General features: G+C 43.5%; 1 long non-coding RNA gene across 1 annotated transcript; it reads left to right on the forward strand.

The window, feature by feature from the left end:
- Positions 1-1584: 1584 nt before the first annotated feature.
- On the forward strand, positions 1585-16559 carry LOC140730093 (uncharacterized). The gene is made up of 3 exons (XR_012099514.1): positions 1585-1700; positions 10233-10425; positions 16169-16559. It is a non-coding gene; the product is annotated as an uncharacterized lncRNA (long non-coding RNA).
- Positions 16560-17074: the final 515 nt, after the last annotated feature.

Consider the following 17074-nt stretch of genomic DNA (forward strand, 5'->3'; position numbering starts at 1 on the left):
TTGACATCAATGGATCTGGGGTCGAGAGGGTAAACAGCTTCAAGTTCCTCAGCATCCACATCACCGAGGACCTCACGTGGTCTGTACACACCAGCCGTGTGGTGAAAAAGCCACAACAGTGCCTCGTTCACCTCAGACAGTTGAGGAAGTTTGGTATGGGCCCTCAAATCCTGAGAACTTTCTGAAGGGCCACAATTGAGAGCATCCTGTCTGGTTGCATCACTATCTGGTATGGGAACTGCACCTCCCTTAATCACAGGACTCTTCAGAGAGTGGTGTGGCCAGCCTAGTGCATCTGTAGTTGTGAACTTCCCATGATTCAGGACATTTACAAAGACAGGTGTGAAAAAAGGGCCCGAAGGATCATTGGGGACCCAAGCCATCCAGGAAGCAATACCGTAGCATGAAAGCCAGGACCAATAGGCTCTAAGACAGCTTCTTCCACCAGGCCATCAGACTGATGAATTCACGCTGACTTGAGTGTATTTCTGTATTACATTGACTGTTTATTTATTATAAATTACTATGATTGCACATTGCACATTTAGATGGAGACATAACATGAAAATTTTTACTCCTCATGTATGTGAAGGATGTAAGAAATAAAGTCAATTCAATGAAGCCTAAAGCATTCTGCAACCAACAACGGCTTTGGTTCTAAATGTTCCTGCATTACTTTTACAATATCAGCAAAGCTCATTTTGGATAGTTTGGCTGGAGCAGTTAAACCTTGAAGCAAACTGTAAGCCTTTAACCTCAATGCACTCAGCAAAATTGGTACTCATTTCATTTCTCATTACTCAATTTCATTTGCTTCAAAGTGCTGTTCAATGAGCTCGGTATATATGAGCCAGTTACCTGTTGAGGAATCAAACATGTCTACCTTTCTGAGGTAGCCAGCCATTTCTGCTCTTTTTATTGATGATTATTTTCACCTGGTACTCACTCTTTATGAACCTCGAATTCTTCCGTTTACTGCCTTTCTTTTAACTCGACAGTTTCTGACAATGCATTTTGAGCCAAAACATTGACCAAATTCCATTAGGTTTGTTAAATGTTTTGCTTTGTGTATGTATGTGTGACATTGGGAATGTGTTTCTCAGTGATAAGAGAATGTGACTGTTTGTGTGTGTGTGTGCGTGCATAAGGCTGAGAGTAAACATAATTATTTGTTTGAATTATTGCATGTTTATGTGAGTAACAATAAGATTAATTGATACTGCCTTTTATGTGAGATCCCAGCATCAGATAATCAGGCTCAAGCCAATTGAAAGTACTAGAGGCCTCAACATATGGACAATTAATTCCAAGCCCTGACTAGACTTCTGTGGGAAGCTATGGTTGTGTCATAATGAGTCAACCTTCCAGAGAAGTCTTTCCATGAATGTAATGGAATCAGTACAAACATTATGAAACAGTTGATAACTTAAAAGTCGAGCAAGAATGAATGGTAACGAGAGTTGCTGGCAGTTACAGTTTAATTTCTCCTCAATTACATCCAAATTGGGTTTAATCTGCATTTCACATTCAAGTATTTTTAAATGTGCTCTTTTCTGTCCAGATGGTCACAGTCACGGGTGGAAACAGTGAGTTAGAACCTGCAAGGAACAAAAGCAGAAAGGGAGGCTGTTTGGGCTCCTGAGCTCATTCCAGAGGAACGGGAGGAGGATATTCAGCCTGTTTCACAGGAACAAGAAGAGGTAATTAGCCCACAGAAAACTGAGAGAAGGCCAAACAGTTTTCATCTTTCGTCAGCTCCCTTGATGCCAAACTCCAGCTGCACAGGAGTTTTGTTTTTTACTTGTGCCTCCACAAGAGGCAAAGACGTTGCCTCCACAGCCTCAAAAACTTTCACCCTAAAGAGTCTGACTCTCTATCATGTCTATGCTCTTCACAATTTAATAATCCTCTGAGAGGTAACCCCTCAGTCTCCTTTGATTCAGTGAGAATAAATGCAACCTCTCATTGGGGGACAGACTCCCACACACTGACCCTCAATGGGGGACGAGTCCCGCACACTGACCCTCACTGGGGGACGAGTCCCGCACACTGACCCTCACTGGGGGACGGGCCCCGCGTGCACTGACCCTCACACAAGCACAATGCGTATTGATTTAACTGGATACTTGTGCTATGATAGAGGGTGGACTGAGGCCAGAGTGAAGGCTTAGAGCAAGATATTGAATGTCCATTTATGAAGGACTGCAGCATGGTTTATTTTATCTTAATTGCCATGTGGACCTCACCATTACAATGACCCAGCTGTGTTTGCAACTTTGGATTTGGGAATTCTCCACTGAAGAATATTTTGTCCATCTGCTGGTCTGGTTTACCCTTCACTGGAACGCACACCCTAACAAACTGTTACAGAATTCATTTGTCCTCCTTTTACTGCTATGTTTTAAACCTATTAAGAATGTCTCATCTATTTTGTGCAGGCTTAAAATTTGAGATAATTTATATCAAATTTGCAGAATTTATGGCCATCACAGGAAGCCCACTCTGCTCTTTCGAAGCTGATCGCTCCAACCTTCTTCAATGACCCCTCACCCCAGTCCATGCTTTGAGCTCATTTCAGGAATTCACCCCACTGGGCATTGTTTCTATAACTTATCCCTCCCTTTAGTTATTTACAGCTTTGTTTATTTATCTGTATTTATTTATTGAGCAATACAGCCTGGAGTTGGCCCTTCTGTGCCCTTTTAGTCACGCTGCCCCAGCCACCCCCTGACATATCTGATTAACTCTAACCTAATCGCAAACCAGAGAAAATCTTCAGATGCTGGAAATCCAGGTAACACACGCAAAATACTGGAGGAACTCAGTAGCCCCAGGCAGCATCTGTGGAAAAGAGTAAACAGTCGACATTTTGGCCCAAAACGTCGACTGGACTCTTTTCCAAAGATGCTGCCTGGCCTGCCGAGTTCCTCCAGCATTTTGTGTGTGTAACCCTAACCAAATCACGGGACAATTTACAATGACCATAGTACATCTTTGAAAACCAGAGGACCCATGCATTCCACGGGGAGGATGTACAGAGACACCTTAGAGAATGGCGACAGAAGGCACCGGTGAGGCCTCACCTTGAGTATTGTGAACAGTTTTGGGCCCCTCATTTTAGAAAAGATGTGGAGATTCACAAGGATGAGTCCAGGAATGAAAGGATATTATACGAGGAATGTTTGATGGCTCTGGGTCTGTACTCACTGGTATTCAGAAGGATGAGGGGGGAAATCTCATTGAAACCTTTTGAATGTTGGAAGGCCTAGACAGACTAGATGTGGATTTTAGAAGATGAAATATTTGAAACTTTACAATCCAGGAGGCCATTTGGCCCATCGTGTTGCAGTGGGGGAGAGCTGCCATCTTTCAGCATCAGCCCCATAACCCAGCGGGTCACTTGTTATGAAGCTTTCTGTCTCTACCACCCTTTCCTGAAGTGAGCTCTGGGTAAAAATAGAATTCGTCAGCACCCTGAAAAGCCTCACACTAATAAGTTTATACCTAAGCAATCTAGGCATTCAACTGTTCCTAATTACTCTATCCCGATGCTCAGAATTTTATTCATCTCCAGTCAGTCACTTAGCTTTCTCTGTTCCAAAGAAAACAACCATAACTTATCCAATCTTCCATCACAGCTAATTTTTCCAATCCTGACAACGCCCTCTTAAATGTCTTCTACCCTCTCTCCAGTACAATCTCATCTTTTCTGTAATGTGGGGGCCGAACAGTGTATTCACCTCCAGTATAACCTCCTTACTCTTTTATTCTATGTCACAGCTGATGAAAAGAAAGAATCCCACACCTTTTTAACCATCTGATTGACCACTCTTGCTATCTTTACAAATCCAGGGACATAGACTCCAACGCCACTCCACACCGTTCGGTATCCCATTTTATTTTGTATTCCCCTGCCTTGCTGCTCCTCCATCAAATGCATCATCATTTGTCACTTTTCTGTCCAAACCCTGCCAGCTGTTAGAGTTACACAGCCTAAAACAGGCTCACTGTGTCCTTGGCAACCATTCAGTACACATCTACAGCAGTTCCATTTCCCAGCATTCATCCTGTAGCCTTCTACCCTCTGGTGATTTGGGTGCTCATCCAGTATGTCTTAGGTGGTGTGGAAGTCTTTGCCTGCATTTTCCCTTCAGGCAATGCATTCCAATTCCCATCACTATCCTACCTACCACTTCATGAGCCTCTACATCCAGCACATCATTCTCTGCGACTTCCACCATCTTCAGTGGGATCATCCCACCAAACGCATCTTTATCCCTCCACCTACTCCAGTTTCTTCAGGGATTTCACTCTCCATGATTCCCTTATCCATTCGTCCCTCCCTGCCAATCTTCTCCCTGGGGTTTAACCCTGCAAGTGGAAGAGGTACAACAACTGTCCATTCACCTCCTCCCTCTCCTCCATTCAGAGCTCCAAACGGTTCTTCTAGGTGAGGCAACACTTCACCTGCAGGTCTTTCAGGTTTATCAACAATATCCGGTGCTCCCGATGTGGCCTCCTCTACGTTGGTGAGACCTGGCATAGATTGAGAGCTGCTGTATCGAGCACCTTCACTCCATCTGCAGTAGGCAGGATTTCCTGACAGCCAACTAATCCCCATTCCCATTCCAACATGTCAGACAATGTCCTCCTCCGCTGCTACAATGAGGCCACTCTCAGGGTGGAGGAGCAACACCTCATTCCGCCTGGGTAGCCTCCAACCTGATGGCATGAACATTGATTTTTCTAACTTACTGGAATTTTTCCCATTTCCAACCTCCTTCCCTATCTTCCATTCCCCACTCTAGCTTCCCTCTTATCTCCTCCAGTGCCCCTCCTCCTCCCCTTTCTCTTATGGTCCACTCTACTCTCCCATTAGATTCCTTCTTCTTCAGCCCTTTACCATTTCCACCTATCACCTCCCAGCTTCTCACATCATCCTCCTCCCCCACCCACTTACCTTTCCCCTCAGCTGGCTTCACCTATCACTTTCTAGCTTGTACTCCTTCCCCTTCCTCAACCTCCTTCTCAGTTGCTTTCCAGTCCTAATGAACGGTCTTGGCCCGAAACATCGACTATTTATTCCTCTCCGTAGATGCTGTCTGATCTGCTGAGTTCCTCCAGAATTTCGTGTGTGTTACTCTGGGTGGAAAGAAGCTTCCTCAGAATCCCTCCAAGCATCCTTCTCTTTGCCTTATACCCACACCCTCTGGTTTTATGTATCTCTGCTGTGTGGAAAAGTTTCTTACTATCCACCCTTTCCACGTTCCTTATAATTTGGTATATTTTAGCCTTGTCCACTCCAAGAAAATAAAATTAAGCTTCCTAATAAGCTCAAGCACTTCACCTCAGGCAACATCCAGGTGAATCCCATTAATATCCTTGCAGTACAATCGAGCCCCTCTTATAGTGTGCAACTGGCAGCTGTATATAATACTCGTCTAACAGATATTCTCCAAAGGAAATTGACTGTCCTTCTATTCTAAGACCCAGTTAACAAAGGAAGGTAACCTGTAAGCCTTCGTCACTGACACTGTATCTGTGTAACACACACAAAATGCTGGAGAACTCAGCAAGGCAGGCAGCATCTATGGAGAGGAATGAACGGTCAATGTTTCTGGCTGAGACCATTCACGAGTCCTGATGAAACATTGACTGTCTACTCTTTTCCATAGATGTTGCCTGACCTGCTGCGTTCCTCCAGCATTTTGTGCGCATTTCTCAAGATTTCCAGCATCCACAGACCCTCCTTTGTTTATGATTTCTATTTGGGCTACATCTTCAAGGATCCTTGGATCTGTTCCTTAATTCCCCCTTAGACCCCCACCATTTATTGTGATTGTCCTAACCTTATCTTTCCAAAATATTTCACCCTACATGTACCTATCAGTATTACATTCCATCTGCCATTACTCTGCTCATCTTACCAGATCATCAGTATTGCCCTGACTATCCTTCTCAATATCAGCAACACCACCAACACTGTGGAAATCCAAGTTTCCAATCACAGTAACCCTATTATTTGGCACCTCTGTGACTCGTCTACACATCTGCATCTCTATTTCCTGTTGACTTTTTGAAGGCCTTCAGTCCAAACTCACACCCAATAATGTGATAGACCCTCTTTTAGTTTCAAAGCTCTTCCCATATAGCCCAGTGAGAGTCTTCTTGGGTACCTTCTCTCTTTACTGTAGTGATGGACTCCATTACTTATATTGCCAGGGCACCTCTTACATTCCCCCATCACCTTTGAAGATTGAGCAGCTTGGATTGTTGAGTCCTGTGTATATTACAGTTAGGTAGACATGATTATAGCAACATCATAACCCTCCGTGTTAATCAATGCTCAGTTCATCTACCTTCTATATTGAGCATTTTCCTTGCAGACTCTGACTCCCATTCCACTGTCAAATTAGTTTAAATATTCTCCAATAGCATGAGCAGATCTCCCTGCCAGGGTGTTAGACCGTTCTGGTTTAGGAACAACCCATCCAACTTGGACAGGTTTTAGCTTCTGCAGGAAAGTCCTAAGCCCTCCTATACCATCTTGATAGGTACACCTTTACCTGACCTGTCTTTCAACACTCACTTTATACTCACCTGATCTCTCTACTCACTAGCAGGTGAAACTGGAAGTGACCCAACTCCTTCATCTGCTACCTGGCTCCCTAAATTCATGTTGCTTGGTAATCTAATCTAAATTCATGTTGCAGAACCTTGTCCCATTTTGCTGTTAGTACCAAGGTACACCATGATCTTTGGCTGATGCCCCTCGTCCTTTAGAATGACCTACAATAGTTTTGTGACATCTTTGACCCTGGCACTAGGTAGGGAACAGTCCATTTTAGATTCCACAGAAGCATCTGTTGATTTTCCTCATTGCTTCTTCTCTTTCCTGGTGGTCATCCATTCATTCGAGCCTGCAGCCTGAAGCTTTCCTCCAACCTGTCAACCATTTAGTTGTATCTTCTTTAAACTTCTTCATCGTTATCTCTTACATTTATGTATACATTGTTCATACATATTAGGAGGAACACAGGGTTAAGCACTGAAGTCTTTGAAATCCCCAAAGGTAACAGCCTTCCTGTCACAAAAGCACCCATCAACTTCATGCATTTTCCTTCCGCTCACTGGCCAATTTTGGATCCACCATTCCCCCCTGAAATCACATGATCTTTTTCTCTTTCGATTGGTCTGCCACATAATCAAAAACCATGCTAAAACCAGCATAAAATAATACAGAAGCTCTGTCATCTTTGACCTTTCTTCTCATCTTTTCAAAAAGTTCAAACAAGTTACCCTAACAGGACCTTCCAATTCCAAATCAGGCCAGCTATCCCTGATAAACCTCTCTCTCTGTAAATAATGATTTCTATGTTGTCATTTGGATTGGATTTCAGTAAATTGCCTTCCATTTACGTTAGCTAATGGGCCTGTAGTTACTGCCTATGCCCCTTTTAAACAATGGTACGATATCTACAGTCCTTCAACTCTCTGGCACCATTCATGCAGCTCAGGATATATTTCATCAACTCTTGGCAAATTATTCACTCTTAAGGATGCTAAATCCTTTAACACTTCCTCTGTTGCAATGTTTAACCAATCTAATAATTCATATTCTTTGACTACAGCATCAGTCAGCTCTCTCTTTTATGAGGACAGAATTTATTCAAAGATTCAAAGTTCAAAGTACATTTATTATCAAAGTACACATACAGTGCACAACCCTGAGATTCATCTTCCCTACAGACAGCCACGAAACAAAGAAAACCTGCAAAGAAAGACATCAACCTGCCCTCCTGCCTGCAAAAAAGACTAGATCGCGCAAACGACAACAAAAACAATGAGCAAAAAAAAAACCAAACTATAACACACAAAATTGAAAGAGTCCAGGCACATTCAGTTCAGCTTGGTGTTCATTATCTACAGGCCGCCCGATTCAAAATCGCCCAAAATAGCAACAAAAAAAGGGAGCAATCAGAAACATTAAGATCCTTAGCAACATCCCCATATAGATTACCTTTTGTTCCTTAACATGCCTTACACATTCCTTACATTTCCTCTTGCACTTAATGCATTTATAGCACATCTTTGGATGTTTTGATTTTATTTGCTGCCAATTTTTTATACCCTGTGTTTGCTTTTCTAATTTCCCTCTGATATTTTCTATATTCTTCAAGGTTTTCAACTGCAATCTCCTCATACCTCTTTTCAGATTGTCCCTTGGGACTGAGGATGACTTTCTTCCACCCTGGGGGATCCTTGGTGCCTGTTTGCTCAAAGAGGAGAGACAGAATCCTTTAGGATTCTGATGGGTACAGCAGTGCCCATCCTAAATGTTCCTTCTCCCTTCTCTGAGCTGTCATGGGCTAGATGATCCCAGAAGATAGTGAGGATGTTGCATCTTTTCAAGCTTGGTTTTAGACATCTTTTAGTCTCTTCCACTTGTTCCGTTGATCTTTTCCATGGCCGAGCTCGGTTGTCTGTTTTGGGAATCTGTTGCCAGGTGCCAGAGGTGCTATCTGAGTGTTACTGGGGTTTGGTTCTGGGTATGTTGGCCTGGTTATTTATCCAGCAAGTGATCTTGTGAGAGACAGCGTGGTATTTTTCTAGTTCCTTGAGTTGTCTGCTGTTGATAGTCCATCTCACAGAAATATTTAGGTGTGCAGGATTACAGCTGCCTGGGAGACCATGAATTTGAGCCAGTCTGAGGCCACAATCCTCAAACAACAAAACGTTGCTCGTGTGCATTGGAAGTGATGGTGCACTTTATCTTTGTTGTATGCCTTGGTTCAGTGATGGCTCCTGAGATATGCAAAATAGACAACATTGAGGGGCCTACTGTGAACCTTCCTTGTCAAGGGGTAGAGTTGCTAGAAGACCTTGGTCTTGTGGACATTAAGTATGAGGCCTAACCTCTCGTCTGCTTCAGTAAATGATGGCCTGGAGCTCAGCGTTTGAATGCAGGCAGTGCACATTGCAGCTGGGGTTTGCCTGACCTTGATTTTGGAGCGGATGCGTTAAGCTCTCAGAAACTCACATAAACTTTCCTTTTAAGCCCGATTGTAGCCTCTGTTCAGCTTGTCATCCAGGCTGCTCAAAATCTGGAATTCTCTCCCCTTTTCTGGGAACTTGTTTACCCAGAAGCCCTTGCACCTCCCTCTTAAATGCCTCCCAATATTGAGACTAATTTATCTTCCACTTGTTTCCATTCCACTTTTGTTAAATCACTTCTCAGTCCAGTAAAGATTGGCCTCACCCCAAGTTTACTTCTATTTTGTCCTTTTCCATAATTATGCTACATCGAACGAGAGTGTGATCATTGCTGTAAGAATATTTTCCACTCATCCTCCTTTCACCAGCTTTAGATGCAGAATTGCATCCCATCATGTTAGGCTTAATACCTAGTGGCCCAGGAAACTCTCCAAATGCAACTTAGAACTTCTGTTCCCTCAGAGGTACACTGACGCCATTCAGTTTATACTAGGGTAATTGAAATCCTAATAATTTTGCACATTGGAAATCAGTCGAGAGGTTTCTTCCATCTCTCTCAGATTACCCAAGAGTGTGATTGCCCTGTCTTCACTTTTTTGGTCAGCTCATATAGTTTCATGATTGATTCCCCTAACATAATTTTCTTTTTCATAGCTGGCATTATTTTTTGAACTATTGTCGCACCCCCCCCCCTCCCCACATCAGCTGACTAGTGGTGTAGTGGCGTCAGCTCTGGACTTTGAGGCGAGTGGTCTCTGGTTCAAATCCATCTGGCTCCTGGCACACTTTCCATCCATGCTGGGTTGTGCGTCAAGCTGGCAAACACAGACAAATGCTAAAGAAACCGCAAGGTGACTGCCCGGATGTGTGCCAAACGTGAGGGCCGCACCTCACCTCTCTTTTTGCCCCCTCTCTAACTCATCTGAAAACCCTGGAGCCAGGAGAGTTGCTGTTAGTTCTCTCTCCCTCTCTCTCCCTCCATAAGTCACATCGTAAGAACAGCTTTAATTTTGTTCTTCTATTAGTGCGATCAACTAAAGTGATTTTTGACCAGATTTCTCATACCAGCAAGACTCCTGTTGTACCTACTTTCTAACATTTGTTTTTCTTCCTGTTAAATTCTCAGAATTATTTTACTGCATTTCATTTCCAGTTTTACCTTTCTTCCTCTTGAATCCATGCCAAATTTCCCATCCCCTTGCTAAAGTTTGATCTCTGTCTTAAACTGTCCCCAACAGGGTTGGCCAAACTACCCATGAGGATCTCAGACTCAGTACCTGAAGATGCAACATAACTGTACAGAAGTCTTCTCCAGAACTGATTGCAATGCCACAGGTTTCACAGTGAGTGGGCAGAGAATTGATACGGATCTGGATTCCAGGCTTCGTACTGCATCCACGATCAGGAGGTGTATAGTAATCAAAGACCATGGTAAACAAGAGACTCATTGTAATTGAGAGAGCGGAAGGGTCAGAGATAACGAGAGGGAAAGAAAGTGAGGGAGAATTCAAGGGAGCTGGGGGAAAGGAAAAGAGAAAGTGAGAGTGAAATGAGAGAAAGAAGGGTGGTAGGGAAGGGGAAAGGAGGGAAGAGGAAGACAAAGTGAGACAATGGGAAGGGCAGTGGAGGGAGATAGGACAGAATGAGAAGAATAAAGAATGAGGGAGCAGGACTGACTGAAGAGAGAGAAATGGAAAAGGAAGGACTGCAAATGAAGGAAGAAAGAATGGATGCTTTGGGAGAGAGCAATGAAAGTGAAGTTGGGGACTGGCTAATCAAAGAGGGGGGGAAGCAGGTGGAAGGAGGATAGAAGAGATATTTGAGCAATTAGGAAAGAAAGGCAGAAGGGGATGGAGCAGAGTTTGAAGTTGAGATGGTATGTTGGTGAGATGGGAGACGTGTATAGCTGGGTGGAACAAATGGTAACAGAATGGGATGAGGTGCATGAACACAGGAAACGGGGAGAAAGAAGTGAAAGAGGTGGAATAGGGAAAGGACATGAAGAACAGCCAGAGAGGCAAGCAGTGTAAGTGAGCGAGAGGGTTCACCGCTTTCTGTCGTGATGGTTCAGACACTCCCTGTGCTGGACAATGAGAGAGGTAGCCGAGCACAGGGAGTGTCTGAACCATAACGACTGTGAGAGGTGAACCTCGCCAACAAACAGTCAGGGACGCCATTGCCCATTAATACAGCTGTGACAAGAGGCCTTTGTGTTTGTGAATCCAGATGTGAGCAGAGATCAGCGTGCTCCTTATTCCAGCTTTGACTGAAATAACGAACTGTAAGAGGCATTTCAGCTCCAAACTCCAACTGTGACCAGAGGCCCTTCTGCCTATTAATCCAGATGTGAGCACCTTTCCATCCAACATAAGTGTAAATTTTGATTCCCAATGTGATAGAAGGTTTTGTAAGTGTCCAATCTGTGGAATTCATTGCCACAGACGGCTGTGGGCCCAAGTCATTGGGTAAATTTAAAGCCGAGGTTGATAGGTTCTTGATTAGTAAGGGCTTCAAAAGATATGGGGAGAAGACAGGAGAATGGGGTTGAGAGGGATAATAAACCAGTCATGATTGAATGGCAGTGCAAATTTGATGGGCTGAATGGCCTAATTCTACTCCTATGTCTTATGGTTTTATGGTCACTGGCCTTCATCTGGAAGTATTCTGGGGGTCAGGGAGAATGCTCAACAACATTAGAAACCACCACATGGGTGGGAACTCATTCAATTTATAAGACAGGAATAAAGTTATGTTATATTTTTCCAAATTGTTTACACAGATCTTAGACTCAGCCTGTAAATGAGTGCAGTTGGATGGCCCCATGGAACCATGTACAATAAACAGCAACCCAGAAGCTGCTGGCTGACCCTAAATTAATTGTTTTTACATGTGGAACTATCTGGGAGGATAGTGACGTGATTCTGGGCCAGCTAACATCTTTGCAATAAAAAGAAAGCTGAGAAACTCCTCGTGATTTGAGAAATGAAGTTGCAAGAGAAGTTTCCAGGTTGGTTTGATTCCAATGGCGGGAAGACAAGGACTATGATTGTGATTGAGGGAGTCAGGCACAAAGTGATTGCCTTTCCCTTTCGAATTGTCTTATGGTGTTAGGTATTTTCAGTCAAAGAACTCTGCGAGATTTTGCACTGTGCGCTGAGATAAGCACAAGTAGTTATTGTCCAGTGGTTCCTACACTAACTTCAGACCCTTTTCCTAACCTTGGGGTTCAGAACTGTACATGTGGAGGTCAGACAGAGCTCAGTGCCCTTTGTCCAGCAGGCTTCAGGCCTCATTGTCCATTTGAGTAGTTTGGGATCCTCTGCTCACCAGAGACATAAAAATCTAATATTCCACCCATGGAAACTGGGACACTTTTGCTCACCTTAGCAGCTTGGGACCCTTTGCCTGTTTATGGAGTTTGGGACACATTGTCCATCCCTGACACCTCTGTCCACTTGAGGTGATCAGGAGCCTCTGCCTACCCACAGAACTCGAGGTTAGCCATGCCTACGAGAGCAGATTTTGCTCGGACTCTGATCTTCGCTCCTCTCTCCAGAGCATCGGAGCCTTTTGCTGGTCAATTTAAACGCTGGCTCAGATAGACTGAAAAGACAGGCTGTTGGGAACCGGGCCGAGAGCCGATGATGCACCATCAATAACTCACGCTGAGACTTAGGAAGCGAGATATCGGCTTTTATTGACTGGAAGAATAAACAACACTACATCCTGGGGAAAATGAGGGAGAGCAGCAGCCCACAGTCGCCTTTATACAGGGGTCTGTGGGAGGAGCCACAGGAGCAGTCAGCAGGGGTCTGTGGGAGGAGCCACAGGAGCAGTCAGACAGGTATATCTAGTTCACCACAGCCGATTTTGCTCATTCTCTGCGATGGTCTCCCCTCTCTCCATGGCGCTGAGGCTATGAAGACTGCCCCAGCTGCTGTGTCCCATGCCTGCTAATATGGTGAACTGATAAGTGAGGCTTTGGGCCTACTCCAGGCTGTTCCGGGGTTTGGATCTGAGGACTCAGTTTTGGTTTGGAATGCTGTTGTTCGCTTCAACTGTTGGCATGACATGTTTTTTCTCTTTTTCTTGCGCATTGGGTGTTGGTCTTTTATTTTTATTTTTTTCCCCCTTCAATTGGGTTCTTTAGGGTTTCTCGCTTTGTGGCTACCTGCGAGCAAGCAAATCTCAAGGTTGTATAATTTATACATTCTTTGATAATAAACGTACTTGAATCTTGCATCTCATACAGCAAATCACTACAGTCACTTTCTGCCCACCACTGTTTGACTCTGGCTCTAGTGTGGCGCATGTCCTTGCACTGTAGTGTCCTGGGTGGGGCCTCCGTGCTTCTCTGTGCCTAGGCCCTTGACTCTGTTGACTTATTGTTGATGTAAGCTACAGATGAACAGCTTATGTTATTAATCACAAGCATCCTGTTCTTGCCAAATGGACCTGATTATAAACCATGGGTTTCCACTAAATTAAGCGGCTTTATTTAAACATTTAAGTAAAGAGCTCTTAAAATACTCTCATAATCAAGAAATCATTTATCAAAAACTGACAAAGCTTTTAAACATTTCAAGGTGTAGAGTTTCTGGTTTTCATTCTCTCATCACAGAGGTTTCCATTTGCTCTTTGTGCAAGATGATATAATGTTTCCCAATTCAAACAGCGTTTCATTTGGTCATTCCTTGTCCTGGGAAAGCTGGCATATGTATATATCCCCTGGATCCAAGGAGGTGGAGAGGTAACATGAGGTAGACTCGGTGGCTGATTTATTCGGTACACCTGCTCCTTAATGCAAATATCTCATCAACCAATCATGCGGCAGCAACTCAATACATAAAAGCATGCAGACACGGTCAAGAGGTTCTGTTGCTGTTCAGACCAAACATCAGAATGGAGAAGAAATGTCATCTAAGCGACTTTGACCATGGTGCAAGATGTAGCAGTTTGAGTACATACAACATAGAAATCTACAGCACATTACAGGCCCTTTGCTCCACAATGTTGTGTCGCCCATGTAACCTGCTCGAGAAACTACCTAGAATTTCCCTACTGCATAGCGCTCTATTTTTCTGTGCTCCATGTACCTATCTAAGAGTCTCTTAAAAGACCCTATTGTATCTACCTCTACCACGGTCATTGGCAGTGCATTCCACACACCCACCACTCTCTGTGTGAAAAACTTACCTCTGACATCCCCTCTGTACCTACTTCCAAGCACCTTAAAACTATACCTCTTGTGTTAACCATTTCAGCCCTGGGAAAAAGCCTCTGGCTATCCACATGATCAAAACCTCTCATCAGAGTATACACCTTTATCAGGTCACCCCTCATCCTCCGCGTATCTCAGAAACTGCTGATCTCCTGGGGTTCTAGTGCACAATAGTTTCTAGAGGTTATTGAGAATAGTGTGAAGAACAAAAAAAAACATCCAGTGAGTGGTAGTTCTGTGGGCAGAACACCGTGTTAATGGGAGAGGTCAGAGGAGAATGGCCAGACGGGTTCAAGCTGACAGGAAGGTGACAGTGACTCAGATAACCACATGTCACAACAGTGGTGTGCAAATGAGCATCTCTGAAGGTAGAAAACATCAAACCTTGAAGCGGAGGGGTTACAGCAGCAAAAGTCAATGAACAGACAAAAATATTCTTTATTAGGCACCTAACAAATTGGCCACTGAGTGTGTATAACATTTTGAGAAGCATAGATAGCCAGAGTGAGTTTCCCATAATTAGTGTGTCTGAAACTAGAGATAAGATCTGGAGGCAGAGCTTTAAAGAGGATTTGAGGGATAAGTTTTTCACAGAGGGCAGTTGATATTTGGATTGAATTGCCAGAGGTGACGGTAGAGGGAGAAACAGTCGCTGTTCCCTTTCTCTTACCAGTTAGTTAGGGTCGCTCCCCAAAAATGATTTTGCTGTGACTGAAACCAAGGTGATTTCAATCATCGTCTGAAAAAGTATGGGCTGAAGAGAAAACTCAAAATGCTGTTTACTCAGGGATTATATTCTATCCAGAGCAGCTGCAGGGGATGTATCCTCTTCACAACAGCTGTTTTGAACATTGGAAATCTTGGCAGTGCCGATTTGTGTTCCTGGGTTTGTACAAGACTCTAACAGCACAAACTATCCAAATCTCAAATCTCACTCGAGAGGCTGAAACTTTCTGGCAGGCACTAAAGAATGGAGAGGAGCTAGTTGTTGAGTTAGCCTTGGACTGCATCGAATGCTTAGACCCATTGCTCATTAGACAATCTCCATCTTCCCTCCAGGGACAATCATCTATAATTATGGGACCCTATTAAATAATTTAGCAGGAAATTTAATCTTCTGACATTGTCTCAATCTACAGCAGGATATTTAACTGACAATGTCATAATCTGAAGAATGGTTAACAAATTTAGAAAAGGGCGAACCATCTGTTGTGACACTCAAGAGGATCCAAACTCTTCCACAGCCAGCGAAGTACTTCAGAAGTGTAGCTACATGAACTGGAATGAGATGGTGGCTGAATCATCTGTATTAGTGTTCTTGGTTGAAGGATGAAAATCGCAGACATGAAGGGGGTGGAGGGCAACACTTGGGACAGTTCCACGATCTTCATCAGAATCATACTGACAGAATGTTGCATCTGTTCTTGAAGACAGAAAGCGCTTCATCAGTGATGTTCCTGTCACAACGCAGTGACCAGCAGCACTGCTTCTCCAGTTGTGCTGCGGTCTCTCAGGGAATGTGTCACCCCACCTCTGCACTGAACCACCAGTGCTGGAGTAAATCACGTAGTGCTTAGCCCCCCCCACCGATCTTCCATGGGAACAGTATCAGTTCTAATTCTGGCACCAAGCAACATGTGAACTTCCTAAGAAATACAACTAAAAGCTTGAGTAAAGCACAAGGTTTTAAACAGTTTAGAAAGTTGGGTAGGTGGGGACAATCAGAACTTAAACCCTGAAGACACAAAAGCATTGGTTGGGCAATTACATTCAGTGATGCTGGAAATGTTATCTTGAGAAGAGCATACAGATATTACAGCGTTGTAGAGTTGGGACAAAGGGACGAAGTAATGAGGCAAGAACAATAGATTAAGATTTTCAATTTTGGTTTTGTTACTATCCCAGCTCCAAAGAGTAACCATAGAATATTTCTCCTGATGTTATTTTTGATAGATGCACAGTGGACGATCTCCTGACTGGGTGCATCATACCTGGTATGGAAACACCCAATGCCCAAGAACAGAAAAGCCTACAAAATTTAGAGAATTCAGCCCAGTCCATCGCAGGAAAAGTCCTCCACACCACCCAGCACATCTCCAAGGAAAAATGCCACAGGAAAGCATCATCTACCATAAACCTCCCCCACTCCATCCAGCCCATGCTCTCTTCCCCCTGCTGCCATCGGGAAGGAGGTACAGCAGCCTTGGGTCCCACACCAGCAGGTTCAGGAACAATTATTATTCTTTAACCATTAGGCCTCTAAACCAGCTTGGATAGCTTCACTCTTCTCACCATTGAACTGATCACTGAACACAGCCTGCAGACTAACTTTCCAAGAATCTCATAACTCCTGTTATCAGTATTTTTTTTTGTTTTATGTTTGTTATTATTATTTTTGTATTTGCACAGTTTGTCTTATTTTGCACATTGATTATTGTGTGTATTTTTTCATTGGTTCTATTGTATTTCTTCATTCTACTGTGAATGTCTGTAAGAAAATAGATCTCAGGGTGGTATACAGTGACGTATACACACTTTGATAATAAATTTACTTTGAACTTTGAACTTTTTCTGGGATATTTTTCCTCAAAACACCATTGATATCATTTTGTGGTGCAATCTCCTCTTCTGAAACAACCTATGATCTTAGCTCGCTAAATCAGTAGGTATCACTATTTTCCAAAGATCATTTGAACCTCTTTAAATTGGTAACAGCTCTTTGTGTTATTCAATCTGTAAACTGGATTTGTAGCAAAAAAAACCCCAGCATTTTCTTGCTTGCCAGTGAGATGGAACATTCCGGAGCTCTGCTCATATGGTCTAAATTTAATGATGTAATTGGAAAGGCCATGCCAGCAT

This window comes from Hemitrygon akajei, chromosome 7, assembly GCF_048418815.1.
Source record: "Hemitrygon akajei chromosome 7, sHemAka1.3, whole genome shotgun sequence".
NCBI lineage: Eukaryota > Metazoa > Chordata > Chondrichthyes > Myliobatiformes > Dasyatidae > Hemitrygon > Hemitrygon akajei.